Below are 19,183 nucleotides of genomic sequence, written 5' to 3'. Positions count from 1 at the left end.
GCAATGATCTTAGTTTTTGGAATGTTGAGTTTTAAGCCAGCATTTTCACTCTCTTGGACCTTCATCAAGAGGCTGTTTAGTTCTTCTTTACTTTCTGCCTTTAGAGTGGTATATGTGCATATCTGAGGTGGTTGATATTTTTGCCAGCAATCTTGATACCAGCTTGTGATTCATCCAACCCTGCATTTCACATGATGTACTCTGTCGGCATAGATGTTAAACAAGCAGGGTGACAATATACAGCCTTGATGTACTCCTTTCCCAATTTTGAACCAGTCTGTCGTTCCATGTCCAGTTCTAATTGTTGCTTCTCATCCTGCATACAGGTTTCTCAGAAGACAGGTAAGGTGGTCTGGAACTCCCATTTCTTTGGAAAATTTTTCACAGCTTGTTGTGATCCACACAGTCAAAGGCTTTAGTGTAGTCAATGAAGCAGAGGTAAACTCTTTTTTTTTTTTGGAATTCCCTTGCATTTTCTTGCCTGGAGAATCCCATGGACGGAGGAGCTTGGTGGGCTAGAGTCCACGGGTCACAAAGAGTTGGACACGACTGAGCGACTTCACTTTCTTTCACTTTCACTTTGCTTTTTCTATGATCCAATGAATGTTCACAATTTGATCTCTGGTTCCTCTGCCTTTTCTAAATCCGGCTTGTATATCTGGAAGTTCTTGGATTTGATTTAGTTCATACCTGAATGGTCTAATGGTTTTTCCTACTTTTTTCAATTTAAGCCTGAATTTTACAATAAGGAGCTCATCATCTCAGCCACAGTCAGCTCCAGGTGTTGTTATTGCTGACTGTATAGAGCTTCTCCATCTTTGGCTGCAAAGAATATAATCAATCTCATTTCAGTGTTGACCATCTGGTGATGTCCATGTGTAGAGTCTTCTCTTGTGTTGTTGGTAAAGGGTGTTTGCTATGACCAGTGCGTTCTCTTGGCAAAACTCTGTTAGCCTTTGCCCTGCTTCATTTTGTACTCCAAGGCCAGACTTGCCCTGGAGTCTGGGTAACTCTGGGTATCCCCTAACTTCCTACTTTTGCATTCCAGTCCCCTATGGTGAAAATAATATCTTTTTGGGGGTGTTAGTTCCAGAAGGTCTTGCAGGTCTTCATTGAACCATTCAAATTCAGTTTCTTCAGCATTAGTGGTTGGGGCATAGACTTAGATTACTGTGATTTTGAATGGCTTGCCCTGGAAATGAACTGAGGTTATTTTGAAGTTTTTGAGATTGTACCCAAGTACTGCATTTTGGACTCGTCTGTAGACTGTGAGGGCTAATCCATTTCTTCTAAGGGATTCTTGCTCACAACAGTAGATATAATGGTTATCTGAATTAAATTTGCCCATTCTCTTCCACTTTAGTTCACTGATTCCTAAAATGATGATGTTCACTCTTGCCACCTCCTGCTTGACCATGTCCAATTTAGCATGATTCATGTGCTTAACATTCCAGGTTACTGTGCAGTATTGTTCTTCACCAAAGCAGAAACAGTGCTCAGTTGAGGATGTGTCTGGTGGTGAATGTAAAGAACAATATTGCATAATAACCTGTTTTGTTACTTTTCCTAAAAAGGTCGCTTTTGGCTTTGTTGATCTTTTGAGTATTGATACTGTTGTCTTCTGTTTCAGTACTGTATACTTATTTTATTATCTTTGGTTTTTCATTCTCTAATTTCTTAAAATGAAAACCTAGCTCATCAATCTCGATGTTCTTATCGTATCTTTTTCTATCTTTGTTTGGCTGTACCAGGTCTTAGTTGCAGCATGAGAACCCCTAGTTGTGGCATGTGGGATCTAGTTCCCTGACCAGGGATCGAACCCAGGCCCCTTGCATTGAGAGCAAGAAGTCTTAGCCACTGGACCACCAGGGAAGTCCTTCATTTTTTCTTTTTAATTGGAGTATAATTGCTTTACAATGTTAGTTTCTGCGTATAACAAAGTGAATCAAGCATAGGAACACATATATCCCATCCCTCTTGAACCTTCCTTCCAGCCCTCCATCCCCCCATCTTGGTCATCACAGAGCACCAGCTGAGCTCCCTGCGCTGTACAGCAGCTTCCCACTAGCTCTGTGTTACACATGGTGGTGTGTGTAGGCCAGTGCTACTCTCTCAGTTCATCCCACGCTCTCCTTCCCCCATGTGTCCACAGTCTGTTCTCTACATCTGCACCTCTTTTCTTGCCCTGTAAATAGATTCCTCAGTACCATTTTTCTAGATTCCTTATATATACATTAATATGATATTTGTTTTTCTCTTTCTGACTTCAATCTGTATGACAGACTCTAGGTTCATCCATATCACTACAAATGACCCAGTTTCATTCCTTTTTATAGCTAATATTCCATTGTATATATGTAGTACATCTTCTTTATCCATCCGTCAATGGATATTTTGGTAGCTTCCATGTTCTGGCTATCGTAAATAGTGCTGCAATGAACATTGGGGTTCAGTTCAGCTCAGTCACTCGGTTGTGTCGGACTCTTGGCGATGCCATGAATTGCAGCACGCCAGGCCTCCCTGTCCATCGCCACCTCCTGGAGTTCACTCAAACTCACATCCATCGAGTCAGTGATGCCATCCAGCCATCTCATCCTCAGTCGTCCCCTTCTCCTCCTGCCCCCAATCCCTCCCAGCATCAGAGTCTTTTCCAGTGAGTCAACTCTTCGCATGAGATGGCCAAAGTATTGGAGTTTCAGCTTTAGCATCAGTCCTTCCAAAGAAATCCCAGGACTGATCTCCTTCAGAATGGACTGGTTGGATCTCCTTGCAGTCCAAGGGACTCTCAAGAGTCTTCTCCAACACCACAGTTCAAAAGCATCAATTCTTCATCGCTCAGCTTTCTTCACAGTCCAACTCACATCCATACATGACTACTGGAAAAACTATAGCCTTGACTAGACAGACCTTTGTTGGCAAAGTAATGTCTCTGCTTTTTAATATGCTATCTAGGTTGGTCATAACTTTTCTTCCAAGGAGTAAGCATCTTTTAATTTCATGGCTGCAGTCNNTCCACAGATGGGCTTTTGTAGGGCACAAAGCTAGAGGTCCTCGAGACTCCTGGAATTTTTTTTCCTAGAACTTTTTTGTGAACATTCTTCCCAGAAGATATTCAGCCATCATTAAATTCTCAAATGGGTCTGTAACCATTCTGATTAAGAACCACTTCTCTAAATGTAATTTTATGAACATTAATTATGTTCTCCCCACCTATTATTTTGAGGCAGATGTGATATTTACTTCACTCTATTAGGGAATGCAACGTAATTTGGTATTCACAGCAATCTGGTGTGTCTTAAGTATTTATCTCCACTCTTTGGGCTGTTTCCAACAAGACTGAGTACTTATCATGGGGCTGTCAGCTCAGAAAAAAAGGATGACCTTGAAAAGGTCCCCTCATCTCCCTTAAAAGACGCTTGCTCCTTGGAAGAAAAGCTATGACAAACTTAGACAGCATATTAAAAAGCAGACAGATTACTTTGCTGACAAAGGTCCGTATAGTCAATGCTACGATTTTTCCAGTAGTCATGTATGGATGTGACAGCTGGACCATAAAGAAGGCTAAGTAATGAAGAATTGATGCTTTTGAACTGTGGTGTTGGAGAAGACTCTTGAGAGTCCGTTGGACTGTGAGGAGATCCAACCAGTCCATCCTGAAGGAAATCAACCCTGAATATTCACTGGAAGGACTGATACTGCAGTTTCAATATTTTGGTCACCTGATGCAAAGAGCTGACTCATTAGAAAAGACCCTGATGCTGGGAAAGATTGAAGGCAGAAGGAGAAGGGGATGACAGAGGACGAGATGGTTGGATGGCATCACTGACTCAATGGACATGAGTTTCAGCAAGCTCCAAGAGATGGTGAGGAACAGGGAGGCCTGGCATGGTGCACTATATGGAGTTGCAAAGAGTCGGATATGACTGAGCACCTGACAAACAACTCCCTTGGCTGAACTCTTCAACTGTAAAATCAGACTGGGTGATCTCAGTAGATGATCTTTTGGATCCTTTGAAAATGAACGTTCAAGGATTTTCACTGAAGTACTCAAATGTTTTTCATCTGTCAGTAAAATATGTAAAGGCTGTCCTGAAAAGAGCACACCAAAAGTCCTCCTCCTGGCTGCCCCTAAACAGAACTGAAGTGGGAGATGGCAGAAGACAGGGCCTGGGATAATACCAGGAAGGGGAAAATGTTATCTATCAAGTGCTCCTTTCTCGAACTGACACACAGACCAGATAACCATCAGTCTGACTATGGATTAAAAGTGTCATTTCTGCCCCTTTTCAACTCAGTGCTGCCCAGAATGCTTGTGCGTGCCCTGGTCCACCACTATTCTCATTCCCATCGTGACTATTAAATAAATTCCTCCTAGAGTAAACGAAACTAAGAACAACAGATGACAGGTTGCAGCAACTCTGGATGGTAGAGATCTGATTAATAACAACAGCAGTAGTTATTTATTAACTGCACATACTACTGCCCATACTACAGCACACAGACTACATGGTAAGCATTTTATTTCATTCATTCATTCATTCAGTCAAATGTTTTTAAAATCTCTACAAACCACCAGGTACTAAGGGCCAAGGGGCTTCCCTGGAGGCTCACTGGTAAAGAATTCACCTGCCAATGCAAGAGACACAGGTTCCATCTCTGGGTTGGGAAGATCCCCTGGAGGAGGACATGGCAACCCATACCAGTATTCTCGTGTGAAAAATTCCACATACAGAGGAACCTGGAGGGCAGTCAGATACGACTGAGCACACACGCACATGCTAAGTGCTAAGAATAAAATGGTAATTAAAAAGAAATCCTTGGTTCTGTGCAGTGGACTTTATAGTCTAGTGGGAATTCATTCATTTTAAGTCACACAAGTAAATGTAAAATTCCAACTCAGTCAAGTGCAGCAAAGGGGATGTGTGTCATGCTGTGAAGGTGTCATGGAGGGAGGGCTTCCCCCGAGGAGCCGAGGTAGAAGAGAGGTTAAGATGTTACCCAGAGTGAGGGTCAGCAGGAGGGCACACCTGCTTTGAAGACGACCACTTTGGCTGCAGTCTGGAGAAAAACTGGGAGGGGACTGAGAGTGGCTGCAGAGAGAAGACAGGTGGGGAAGCTAGTACAGGGATAGAACGCGGCAAGGCTGGTGGCTTAACGTGGAGGGTGGTGATAGTAGAGCGGAGCAGAAGCAGCTGATGGAGTCGAGAGAAAATCAGCTGAGCTTGGTGATGAAGTAGATACAGGCCGGAAAGGGAAAAAGAAGGGGTCAAAAAGACTACTGGGTGGCTGACTCAAGGCTCCACATGAGAGGTGGTATCCAGACATATAGGGAAAGATCAAGAGTTTGCTGTTGGGCATAAGACATGGGGGGTGGTTTTCTTTCATTTCTCCCCTCCTGGTATGGCTCTTGATAAAGAAGCCAAATTTTTAAGTCAGCTGAGCCAGCTGTTAACCCTTTACCAGCACACCTCTGGTGGTGAGAGAAGCTGGAGAGCTAGGCTACAGCTAGACTGCAACGTTTGGAAGAACACTACATTGTATTCTAGGAGTTATGAAAGCCATGGGAAGGATGTAGGCAGGAGAGTAGCGCAATCTGGTGCCTGATATAAGGATGCTTACTCCTGGGGACGAGGGCCAAGAGCAGAAGCAAGGAGCAATTGGGAGGCTAGAGGGGCAGTCCAGGTAACAGATGGTGGTGGCCTGGACTAGGGTAGGGGCAGTGGACAGGCACAGAAGTGGGTGGAGCTGAGACAGATTTTGGTGATCCAACTCATCAGTACATTCTCTCACTTTTTGGTGGGGCAAGAGGGAACAGAAAGAATCCAAGTTGACTCTTAGGCTACTCCTGCTGCTGCTAAGGCACTTCAGTCGTGTCCGACTCTGTGTGACCCCATAGACAGCAGCCCATCAGGCTCTGCCATCCCTGGGATTCTCCAGGCAAGAATACTGGAGTGGGTTGCCATTTCCTTCTCCAATCCATGAAAGTGAAAAGTGAAAGTGAAGTCGCTCAGTCGTGTCCAACTCTTTGCGACCCCATGAATCGCAGCACGCCAGGCCTCCCTGTCCATCACCAACTCCCGGAGTTCACTCAAACTCACGTCCATCGAGTCAGTGATGCCATCCAGCCATCTCATCCTCTGTTGTCCCCTTCTCTTCCTGCCCCCAATCCCTCCCAGCATCAGACTATGTTTATTAATATAGCCTTAATTTTTACAATATAATAAGATCTTAAACACATAGGAAAGCAGTGTAATCAATACCCACCACTCAGACCCAACAAAGGAAAGCATTCCACCATAATACCAGATTCCTTTCTTTTTAAAAAATAAAATGTTACAGATAAAGTTGAAGCCTTTTTTTCTTTTAATGTGGTATTACATTAATAGATTTTCTTAAGCTTCCTTGTATTACTGAGATAATCTTTACTTGCTTATGATCTATTTTTAACACATTGTTGGCTTCACTGTATTATTACCTTATACTTTACATCAATATTCATTAGTGAATTTCCTCCATTAATAATATTTCATAAATATTATGTCTTATTTGACTACGGTATCTTGGGATATTGGCCACATAAAAGGAGTTGGCAGTTATTCCTCTTTATCTTTTATCTCAAAGAGTTCATTTCAGATAGGGGTTATTTGCTAATCTCTTGCTCCTCTCTCACTACACTGTACTCACCACACAAAAACCCCATCTCTGGCTAAATGTAACTCTGCCTGCCACTTATGTTTCTTATGGAAGTGCTCAAATTTTCTATGTCCTAATTATTTCTCTGCTTTATCTATAAAGCAGTATCTGAGAGAAAGGAATTTAAAAATTCCCACTATGTTTATGGATTTGTTAGCAGTTAGGTCAAGTTTTGTTTTATATATTTTGAAACTATTGATATGTTGTTAATATTCTGTGTGTTTAAAATTGCTTTCTTGGTGAACTATCCATTTATCATCTAGTAACACAACACTTCTGAATTCCTAATAGAATTATTTTAAATTTCAAACTCTGCCTGTTAGTATAAAATTACACAAATTTGTTTTTGGTTAGCATTTGTATAGTATATCCTGCCTCACTAATTATATATTCAACCTTTAAGTATCCTCCGTTTTAGGTTTGTCTCAAATCACATATATTTACAACTTTTTAAAAATTAATTTCTATTATCTGGCTAATTAAAAAATTAACATTTATTGAGATTACTATTATAGACTTATTTTCATCTTCCTATTTTGTCCTTTGTGCTTTTAAAAAAAATTCCCTCACTCCCCAAGAACCCCTCACTGGAGAAGGGAAAGGCTACCCACTCCAGTATTCTGGCCTGGAGAATTCCACGGACTACAGTTGGACACACAGAGTCGGACACAACTGAACAACTTTCATTCACTCACTCCCCAAGCACCCTTCTCCTTCCTTCTCCTGGAGTGATCAAATTTTCTTTATTCTCCTATTATTTTTAATTTTTTTCAGGTTTTCTTTTTAATTTATTTATTTTAATGGGAGTCTAATTACTTTACAATATTGTAGTGGTTTTGCCAAACATCAACATGAATCAGCTACAGGCATACATGTGTTCCCCACCCTGACCCTCCCTCCCACCCCCCTCCCCATCCCATCCCCCAGGGTCATCCCAGGGCACCAGCCCTGAGCACCCTGTCTCATGCATCGAACCTGGACTGGCAATCTGCTTCACATATGATAATATACACATTTCAATGCTACCCTCTCAAATCACCCCACCCTCGCCTTCTTTCACAGAGTCCAAAAGACTGTTCTATACATCTGTGTCTCTTTTGCTATCTTGCACACAGGGTTATCGTTACCATCTTTCTAAATTCCATATATATGCATTAGTATACTGTATTGGTGTTTTTCTGACTTACTTGACTCTATATAATAGCCTCCAGTTTCATCCACCTCATTAGATCTGATTCAAATGCATTCTTTTTAATAATAGCTGAGTGATACTCCATTGTGTATATGTACCACAGCTTTCTTATCATCTGCCACTGGACATCTAGGTTGCTTCCATGTCTTTGCTATTATAAACAGTGCTGTGATGAACATTGGGGTACATGTGTCTCTTTCAATTCTGGTTCCCTTGATGTGTATGCCCAGCAGTGGGATTGCTGGGTTGTATGGCAGTTCTATTCCCAGGTTTTAAGGAATCTCCACACTGTTCTCCATAGTGGCTGTACTAGTTTGCATTTGCACCAACAGTGTAAGAGGGTTCCCTTTTCTCCACACCCTCTCCAGCATTTATTGTTTGCAGACTTGTTGATAGCAGCCATTCTAACTGGCATGAGATGGTACCTCATTGTGGTTTTGATTTGCATTTCTCTGATAATGAGTGATATTGAACATCTTTTCCTGTGTTTGTTAACCATCTGTATGGCTTCTTTGGAGAAATGTCTGTTTAGTTCTTTGGCCCATTTTTTGATTGGGTCATTTTTCTGGAATTGAGCTGCATGAGCTGCTTGTGTATTTTGGAGATTAATTCTTTGTCAGTTGCTTCATTGGCTATTATTTTCGCCCATTCTGAAGGCTGTCTTTTCACCTTATAGTTTCCTTCATTGTGCAAAAGCTTTTAAGTTTAATTAGGGCCCATTTGTTTATTTTTGTTTTTATTTTCATTACTCTGGGAGGTGGGTCATAGAGGATGCTGCTGTGATTTATGTCAGAGAGTGTTTTGCCTATGTTTTCCTCTAGGAGTTTTATAGTTTCTGGTCTTACGTTTAGATCTTTAGTCCATTTTGAGTTTATTTTTGTGTATGGTGTTAGAAAGTGTTCTAGTTTCATTCTTTTACAGGTGGTTGATCAGTTTTCCCAGCACCACTTGTTAAAGAGACTGTATTTTCTCCATTGTATATTCTTGCCTCCTTTGTCAAAGATAAGGTGTTCATAGGTGTGTGGATTTATCCCTGGGCTATTTTGTTCCATTGATCTATATTTCTGTCTTTGTGCCAGTACCACACTGTCTTGATGACTGTAACTTTGTAGTATAGTCTGAAGTCAGGCAGGTTGATTCCTCCAGTTCCATTCTTCCTTCTCAAGATTGCTTTGGCTATTTGAGGTTTTCTGTATTTCCATACATACTGTGAAATTATTTGTTCTAGTTCTCTGAAAAATACCATTGGTAGCTTGATAGTCTCCCATTAAACTTATGTTTTCCACTTAATTTTAACGTTAAGACTTAAACATAACCTCTTGACTCAAAATATATAAAACTTCTACCTTCCTTTTAACATAAGGGCCTTAGAATGCTTTAACCCCAGTTTCCTCCCATTCTTCTGCCATGTTATTTCCCAGTATTTAATTATATCTTCTTTCAACCTTCCCCCAAATTAGTCTTTATTATGATTACAATTTGTTCCATACTCCATGTTTTAGTTATCCTATTCTCATTTTAAATTCTATTATGACTAGAAAGCAACACTTACTGTCCTGATCTCATCTGCTTTTTATACAAAATTATCTGCAGTTACAGTGAACAGTGCCTTGATCATTCTTTTTCTTTTTTTAAATATCTACTTATTTATTTGGCTGTTCTCAATCTTAGTTGTGGCATGTGGGATCTAGTTCCCCAATCAGGGATCAAAATCGGACCCCCTGCATTGGGAACATGGACTTTTAGCCACTGGACCACCAGGGAAGTCTCTATTTTTCTTTCCTAACCATAGTCTTTTATCACCACTCCGTACTTAACACTTTTATGAATGAGCCTTCAAATAGAGCTGATAATTGAAAAAATGTACAAAGTTAGTATTTCTTCTCAGGGTCAAAATAAATCTAGGAATTTTTAAAGATTTTTTAAGTCAACAAATACTTAAAAGATACTTTGAATACTTTGGAGATAACTTCTTCAGTTCAGTTGCTCAGTCATGTCCAACTCTTTGTGACCCCATGGACTGCAGCATGCCAGGCCTCCCTGTCCATCACCAACTCCTGGAGCTTACTCAAAACTCATGTCCATAGAGTTGGCAATGCCATCCAACCATCTCATCCTTTGTCATCCCCTTCTCCTCCTGTCTTCAATCTTTTCCAGCATCGGGGTCTTTTCAAATGAGTCAGTTCTTTGCATCAGGTGGCCAAAGTACTGGAGTTTCAGCTTCAGCATCAGTCCTTCCAATGAATATTCAGGACTGATTTCCTTTAGGATGGACTGGTTTGATCTCCTTGCATCCAAGGGACTTCAAGGAGTATCTAAGCAGGTACTCCTTAAAGTTTATGTTAATACTTTCAGTACATTCAAAACCAGTCGTGCAAAAGAACCCTTTTATAAATACAGCTCTTTCCTTCTTTGCCTTAAATATTCAAATAAAGTTTCGCAGTAAGTACATCTGACAAATGACTAGAGGAAAATATTCTTTCACAGACACAGGAAAAGGAAATTAGTTGATATGCCAGATGATATAAACAAAGTATTATCTCAAACTAAAGAATAATTATGGGTTCAATATATTTAATGTTAAGTGATTTCTAATAAGTGAAATCAAAGTAAACTGATCTCAATTTAAAAAGCTCAACATCACTAATCAGAGAAATGCAAATCAAAGCCACAATGAGATACGACCTCACACCTGTCAGAATGGCTAACATAAAAATGAACACAAATACCAAATGTTGGCAAGGATGTGGAGAAAAGAGAACCTTTGTACACGGTTGGTGAAAATGTAAATTGGTGCAGCCACTGTGGAAAACAGTATGGAGGTTCCCTTAAAAAACGAGAAACAGAACTACCATATGATCCAGCAAGTCCACTTCTGGGTATATATCCAAAGAAAAGAAAAACAGTTAATTTAAAAAGATACATGCACTCCAATGTTCATAGCAGGATTATTTACAATAGACAAGGTACCTAAGCAACCTAAGTACTCAGCAACTGGTGGATGAATAAAGAAGATGTGGTGTATACATACAATGGAATACTACTTGACCATAAAAAATAATGAATTCTGCCATTTGCAACAATGTGGATGGACCTAGAGGGTATTAGGCTTAGTGAAATAAGTCAGAAAGAGAAAGACAAATACTGTATTTTATCATTTATATGTGGAATCTAAAAAATAAGGCAAACAGATGAATAAAACAAAACAGAAACAGACTCAGATATAGAGAATAAATTAGTGATTATTAGTGGGGAGAGGGAAGGGGAGGGGCAAGATAGGGGTAGGGAATTAAGAGGTAAAAACTACTTTGTATGAGACAAACTACAAGGATATATTGTACAGCACGGGGAAATATAGCCCTTATTTTATAACTTTAAATGGAAAACAAAAATATTGCATCATGAAGTTACATACCTGAAAGTAATACCGTAATCAACTATATTTAAAAAAAACACATCAGAAACGGAGGCCAGCCTTGTATCAGCTGACAGTGAAAACTGCCTCACAAACATCTGCACCTTTCTCTAGAAGACAGCATAAACCTATCCAGCATAAACTTTAGAAACCACTCGTTTACAGTCCAGCTCATTCTTTTTTTTTTTTTTTTTTTTACTGTGGTAAAAACGTGCCTAACATAGGGCTTCTCTGGTGGTAAAGAATTCACTTGCAAATACAAGACACATGAGTTCAATCCCTGATCCAGGAAGCTCCCACACGCGACTAAGCCCATGTGCCGCAACTATTGAGCCTGTGCTCTAGAGCCCACGAGCCCCAACTACTGAGCCCGCACGCCGTAGAGCCTGTGCTCCCCAACAAGAGAAGCCACCGAAATGAGAAGCCTGTGCACCACAACTAGAGAGTAGCACGAGCTCTCCACAACCAGAGAAGAGCCTGTGCAGCAATGAAGACCTAGCATGCCAAAAATAATTTTTAAAATATGCATAACATAAAATTGCTCTTTCATGTTTACTGACTGGATAGGCGACCTAAGATCACTCAGAAATGATGAGGAGGCCCTAAATGGGTTAGCACTCTACAGCTGTGAAGACTAGCTGTTGGGGTGGGATGGCTTTGAGGTTGGGGGAGGTGGCAACAGAAGTTCCAACAGAACTAGGAGTGTTCTGGTTAATCAGGAAAGCTCGACTGTGCAGTCATGAGAAAAACAGGGCAAACATGAGTCTTCTCACCAACTACCCCCAAAATAAATACAACTAAAGGCTCAGACAACTGTTTTTTAATCATTAAAATGTTGGAGAGGAAAGTTCAATGCTACAGATTTGCTTTACTGGGGAGACAGTTCTTTTGCTCCTGAGGGAAGGTAAGCCTGGATCAATAGCTGGGTCATTAGGAAGACCCAGAGCCTGCAGAAGGTATTTCATCACCAAGGACATAAAGGTACTTTTCATGTGCCTGGAGCACTGCTTCATGCCAAGGAACAAAGCTGATGAGGTCTCTGTGCTTAAGGATCTCACAGAATCCAAGGGGAGACATAATTATGTTCAAAGACCAGAAAGCAATTAGTAGCTATAACAGGGCCCCCAGGAAAGGGAGCATCCTGGACCAGGGTGGTGAGGCGAGGACTTGTGGCCTGAATATATGTGGCCTGTATCAAAATTAGGGCCTCTTGGGTGGTGCAGTGGTAAAGAATCCTCCTACCAATACAGGAGACTTGGGTTTGATCCCTGGTCTGGAAGATCCCCTGGAGAAGGAAAAGGCAACTCATTCCAGTATTCTTGCCTGGAGAATAGCATGAGACAGAGGGAGCCTGACAGGCTATATAGCCCCTGGGGTCACAGAGAGTCGGACATGACTCAGGGACTAACAACAACGTATCAAAATTATACCACCACCAACAGCGCTGTTTACTAATGCCTAGTAGGTGGGGAGCACCCCACTCCAGTACTCTTGCCTGGAAAATCCCATGGAAGGAGGAGCCTGGTAGGCTGCAGTCCATGGGGTCTCGAAGAGTCGGACATGACTGAGCGACTTCACTTCACTTTCACTTTTCACTTTCATGCATTGGAGAAGGAAATGGCAACCCACTCCAGTGTTCTTGCCTGGAGAATCCCAGGGACGAGGGAGCCTGGTGGGCTGCCGTCTATGGGGTCGCACAGAGTTGGACACGATTGAAGCGACTTAGCAGCAGTAGGTGGGGAGAGCAGGTGACATACTGAGCACTAATCACAGGTGTTAATTATCCTCATTTTAGAGGTAAGGGCCTGGACTCAGGTGGGAAATGGTTATACCTGTAGTTGAAGGAGCTAGAGATTAAACCCAGGTGTGACATAATCACCACGACTGATCAGTTCTCCTTAAAGCTCCTTCACAATAGTGAATGGCAAGGATTTTCAACTTGGATTTTTAAACCACTGTGTGTAAGTAATTATAATCTACTTCAAAGAGGAAGGCAAAAAAAAAAAAGTCACCCCCATTTGCTGGCCTACTTCTTCAGTTCTCAACCTGAACATCATCTCTTCCAGTACTCTTTCATGCTCCTCAAATGGGGCAAAGTCAAAGTGAAGTTGCTCAGTCGTGTCCGACTCTTTGCGACCCATGGACTGCAGCCTACCAGGCTCCTCAGTCCATGGAATTTTCCAGGCAAGAGTACTGGAGTGGGTTGCCATTTCCTTCTCCAGGCGATCTTTCCAACCCAGAGATCGAACCTGGGTCTCCCGCATTGCGGGCAGACACTTTACTGTCTGAGCCACCAGGGAAGCTCACCTCAAATGGGGCAAGGCTCCCAAAATAAGAATCACAGTCCTTCATGTGCAATTTCAAAAGCCAATATGCTCTAAAAACTTGAAGTTTTCAGCAAGCTCATTTGATGGCAAAATGCTGACCTGAATTGGTGTGAAACTGCTTTCCATATTTACTTTTCCTACTCAGTGATAATCTCCATATTCTGATGTGGAAAACAATAATGTGTTTGATTAAGGGTGCTGCCTAGATTTCATGGCAGTTACTAGGGAATATTCAATATACGTTTACCACCCCAAATCCAAACATTTCTGACTTGCAAACCGCATCTGATGTCAAGAGTTTCAAACAAGGGACTGTGGACCTATCCCCTACACATGAATCTCACTGCACTATAAGTATCTACTCTTCTTTGTAGGCCCAGCACCAGAGTGCCTTGCACATAATAGGTACACAACAAATATTTCCTGAATGAAGAAACAAGCCTGTGAAATGGGCTATAGGGAAAAGGGTCAGTGCCTTGGGAGTGACCAGGCCTCTATCATGGAATGCCACTTCCTTCTCTGACATGGAGGTCCTATAAATAGTTGCTGTTGATTGAAGGCAAGCAACACAGCTGCTGTCTTCAGGAAGAATAAAAATAGTCCAGGGGTCTTACATGTTGGGCCACACATAACTTCAGCTGAGTAATACAAAACAGGAGATATTCAGACGTCAGACCACATGAGAAGCTTCACAGACCTCCTCCAGCTTGACTGAACACCTGCGTTTGGGTCTAACCCTGCTACCTGCAGTTACCTTTTTGGCCTACAGATTTCTCATCAGTAAAATGAGGGCATACTATCATGTAAGAATCGAATCGCCAGTCTATGTCCGACGCAGGATACAGCATGCTTGGGGCTGGTGCATGGTGATGACCCAGAGAGATGTTATGGGGAGGGAGGTGGGAGGGGGGTTCAAGTTTGGGAACGCATGTACACCCGTGGTGGATTCATGTCAATGTATGGCAAAACCAATACAATATTGTAAAGTAAAATAAAGTAAAAGAAAAATTAAAAAAATAATAAAATAAAATGAGGGCAACAGAGTAAGCCCTAAGGCCTCGCAGGTGGGTCTCTAACAAGATGATTCAAGGGCGGAATAGCAGCCATCGCCACACAACCGGGAGTGGGATACACACCCCAGAATTTCTCTCCTCCCGTCTACTGTCGTCACAGTCCAGAGCTCACCATCCTCATTCAGTGTGCTGTCCAATCTACACACACCTCCTTCCATCCGAAAGAAGCTGAGTCCATGGAAAAAGACGCATTTTGTACCCAGGGCATCGAAAGGGCTCCTATCTTCGATCCCAAACAGTAGTCAAAGAATCCCGTGAAGTGTAGTCCGAAAGCCCTTCGGTCCCCTGACTTGGAAAGTGGACGAGGTGGGAATGGGGGTGAGGAGTAACCACTGGCTAGCAAAACTGGATTTAAAGAAAAAAAAAAAAAACAAACCCTCATAACTGCAAAGTCTAAGGACACGAGAGGGGACTGAGTAGGAGAATAAGCGCCTCGAGAGGGCATTTCGGCGTGGTCCTTCCTTACCTGGTAACAGAGGATTGTTTGCTGCACCAGCCGCGCGTATCCGTCTAAACGGACCCCGGAATTGCTCCTGCTCCTCATCTCCGCGTTGCGTCCGACCCGTTGCAAGGAGGCGGGTCGCCCGGGCTGCGGCCGCCGAGCGGGCCTGGTTCCCAGTCACAGCCTCGGTCAGTTCTCGGGATGGAGCCCGGTGGTAAGAGGTAGGGACTTTAAAAACGACAGAACCAAAGTATGACTGGAAAGCCTCCCAGCTAGTTTTCTTACAGTAGAAAGGCGCGAAGGCGGAGATAGGGGCTGGCACTACGGCGACCCCGCCTCGACCAGGCCCGACGCGCTCCCGACGCTCGCGGGTCCCTGGCAACCCCGCGGGAGAAGTAGGGGACTGGGTTCCGGGCGTGGGGCAGGAACGGTCTGCAGGCGGTCGCGAGGCGGCCTCGAGGCCGGCCACGAACTCTATCCTTCCCGCCCGCCGCAGCCCACTCACAGCCCCGCCCCTGGCCGCGCCCCCGCCGCGGAACCGAACCCCCCGAGTCCCGGCCCGCGGGGGAAGGAAAACGAAGTGGCCCGCGAGAGTAACGGGGAACTTGGCTCCGGGCGGGAACCAGTTTGCCTCTCGGAGCCCCTTACCTCGCCGCCAGCAGCCGGGGCTGTTGAAACAGGCCCTTCGGTCGCGGGCATCTGGAGGTCCCAGACCCGCCCCCTGGACCCGCCCCAGGCCCGCCTCCCGCTACGCCCCCGCGCGGAGCGCAACCCGCGGAGCCGGGCCGGAGGCGCAGAACACCTCTAAAACGCTAGGACGGTGGCCCGCCCTGCCCTGAGATGAGCTCACAATCGCATCCCTGGCCCCGCCCCCTAACGCCGCCTCCAGATCCGCCCGCGCTGCGGAGCAGCAAGCTGAGCGTTGGGGAGATAAAGAACTGGCTGCGGGCGGGCGACGAGGCTTCTCAAGCGGCCATAGGGAAGGCTCCTGGTGGGGAGAAATAGGCCCGCCCACCGCTGCTGCCTGGGCACCCCTCCGCAGGCCAGAACAGCTCTACCCTGGCGCGTCTCTGCCCACGAGCGGAAGCAGACTAGTGGGACCCAGAGGGGAGAGGGGAGGGACAGAGAGGGGCAGGGTAGGGTACCCCAGCTGCTCACCGCGCCTGCAGCCTCAACACTAGGCACCTGTGAGAAGCTCACCTGGCCTGAACTGCGGGCCACCTCAGGCCTACAACTTGAAACTTGGCATTCGTTTTTCGTGGCTGATAATTACCCACTGTTTCTACCATCTTCGGCCCACTATTCATTTTCTACCAAAATCTGGTCCCATAATCTGACAGTTCAGCTAATAGCCTTTCCTAAATTCCTTTGCTACTCTCCATGCATTTACTGTATGCTTGGTGGACAGGGAGACCTGGCGTGCTGCAGTCCATGGGGTCGTAGAGAGTCGGACACGACTGAGTGACTGGACTGAACTGACGCAGTAGACCTCCTCCTAGCCTTTCTGAAGCCTCGTTTCTTTAAGGGCCCGCTCAGTTCTTCTCTTATTAGTCATCCCCATACTCTTAATTCCCATGTTTTTTTAGCAAGAGTTTAGGTCTTGGAATCTGTTCAAATTGAGTTCAAATTCCAGTTCTGCCATTTACAAGTGGTGTGAACTTTGGCATATTTTACCTGTTTGAAATTCAATGTTCTCATCTTTAAACGGGAATAATGATAGCACTTACCTCCTAGGGTGGCTTTGAACAAGAGGATGAATATAAAGCACTTAGCGCCATACTGGCTCATAGAAAAGTACTTCATAAATCCTAGTTTAATCATCATTTGACAACAATGTATTGCCTTGTATTGTTTCCATGTGAGGCATGTTTTTCTAACTGGATGGTAGTTACTCATTGAAACAGTCTTTGGTATCTCCCACTGTGCCTGGTACAGTGTTGAGCATGTAGTTATAGCTCAATTAGAATTGAATGAATGAATGAATGAATGAAAGAAAATCAGTCATATTCAGCTGGGTCCCCTATGTATCATCCTTAACCAAGTTCATTTTCTAAATTCCGTAACAAACTGCGTCTGAGCAACTGAACTGAAACTTGCCTCACTCAGCTAAAGCACCAAAGCAAGTAGCTCACTTTTTTCTTACTTGTTGTTATTCAGTCAGTCATGTCCAACTTTTTGTGACCCCATGGACTGCAGCATGCCAGGCCTCCCTGTCCTTCACCATCTCCCAGAGCTTGCTCAAACTCACATCCATTGAGTTGGTAATGCCATCCAACTATCTCAACTTCTGTCATCCCCTTCTCCTCCTGCCTTCAGTCTTTCCCAGCATCAAGGTCTTTTCTAATGAGTCAGCTTTTCACATCAGGTGGCCAAAGTATTAGAGCTTCAGCATCAGTCCTTCCAATGAATATTCAGGATTAATTTCCTTTAGGATTGACTGGTTTAGTCTTGCTCTCCAAGGGATTCTCAAGGGTCTTCTCCAACACCACTCAGCCTTCTTTATGATCCAACTCACATCCATACATGACGACTGGAAAAACCATAGCCTTGACTAGATGGACCTTTGTCAGCAAAGTGTGTCTCTGCTTTTTAATATGCTGTCTAGGTTTGTCATTGCTTTTCGTCCAAGGAGCAAGCATCTTTTAATTTCATGGCTTCAGTCACCATCTGCAGTGATTTTGGAGCTCAAGAAAATAAAGTGTGTCACTGTTTCCATTGTTTCTCCATCTATTTGCCATGAAGTGATGGGACCGGATGCCATGATCTTAGCTTTGTTTTGTTTTTTTATCTTAGTTTTTTGAATGTTGAGTTTTCTTACTATTGGCTCTTAAATAATGCAGCAATCCATGTGATGTGCCTCCATGAAGAATTTGCTATGGTCAACAACAAGGGGTAAATAAAACTAGACATTAAATTATCACCATGAAATCTCTTGGCATGTATGTCCCCTTACAAAACTCTTATGTATACTGTATCTAAAAGTTGGAATCATTACTGCCTTTGTTCACATTGAGTTCTTCTTCAAGAGTCCATTTTGCCGCCACAGGGGAATATAACTGATGACCTTTATATATTACCTGTACATTTCCATTCAGTACAAAAACATTTTCAGTTTCTTGATCTCATTCTCTGTAAAATCTGCTACATACATACATCTCTTTTGGTGTATAGCCAGCCTGCATTCTTAGGCTTTGGTCTATGCTTTAATGTGGCTTTCCTGGTGGCTCAGTGGTAAAGAATCCACCTGCAATGCAGGAGATGCAGGTTTGATCCCCAGGGATGGAAGTGGCAACCTACTCCAGTATTCTTGCCTGGGAAATTCCATGCAAAAAAGAGCCTGGTGGGCTACAGTCCATGGGGTCACAAAGAGCTGGACATGACTGAGCCCACACGCAGCAGCAGCAGCATGCTTTAATGTATATTATCATATAAGCTGTATTTTTCAATAAGCTTGAAATTCAGGGATAAAACCAAAAAGAAGGAAGGCAACTACTCTTAAGCTTTTAAATTTCCAAGCAAATTTCAGTGATTCTTTTTGGACTAGAAGCTGTGCTATATAAAAACTAGACTCATATCTTAGTATTCTATGTTCCTGAGATATGAAACCTCCATATGTTGGTCCTTCTATTCACGAAGGCTTTCTCTGGTTGAGTCCCACTAGAAACTTGTTTCCAAGTCATTTCTCAAATGTTCGCTAAGAATCAGATATGGAATGTGATGGGGTATGTTGTTCTTTCTGAAGCTGATTCATGGTCTTTACAAAGATGAAAACCCAAAACTGGACCGTGGGGTAGCACCATGTATAATTTCTCTGGTCCCAACCAGAGGGTCTGCCCATTGTCCTACCACAGGGGGCTGCTGCCAAGGAAGTTTCCAGAAAGCCACAAGTCAGTGTCCAAGGCGGAAACCAACAAATGTTTCTCCTGGAGGGTTTAGGTCTTTGACTCTAAAGAAAAGCACGCCATCTTAGACACTGAGGAGAAGGTCCATTCTGAATTAATTTGCTGAAAATAGCCAATTTGCCAAATTTAGTGATTTCTA

The sequence above is a fragment of the Capra hircus genome, assembly GCF_001704415.2.
Source record: "Capra hircus breed San Clemente chromosome X unlocalized genomic scaffold, ASM170441v1, whole genome shotgun sequence".
In the NCBI taxonomy this organism is placed as follows: domain Eukaryota; kingdom Metazoa; phylum Chordata; class Mammalia; order Artiodactyla; family Bovidae; genus Capra; species Capra hircus.
Note: the sequence above shows the minus strand (reverse complement) of the source record.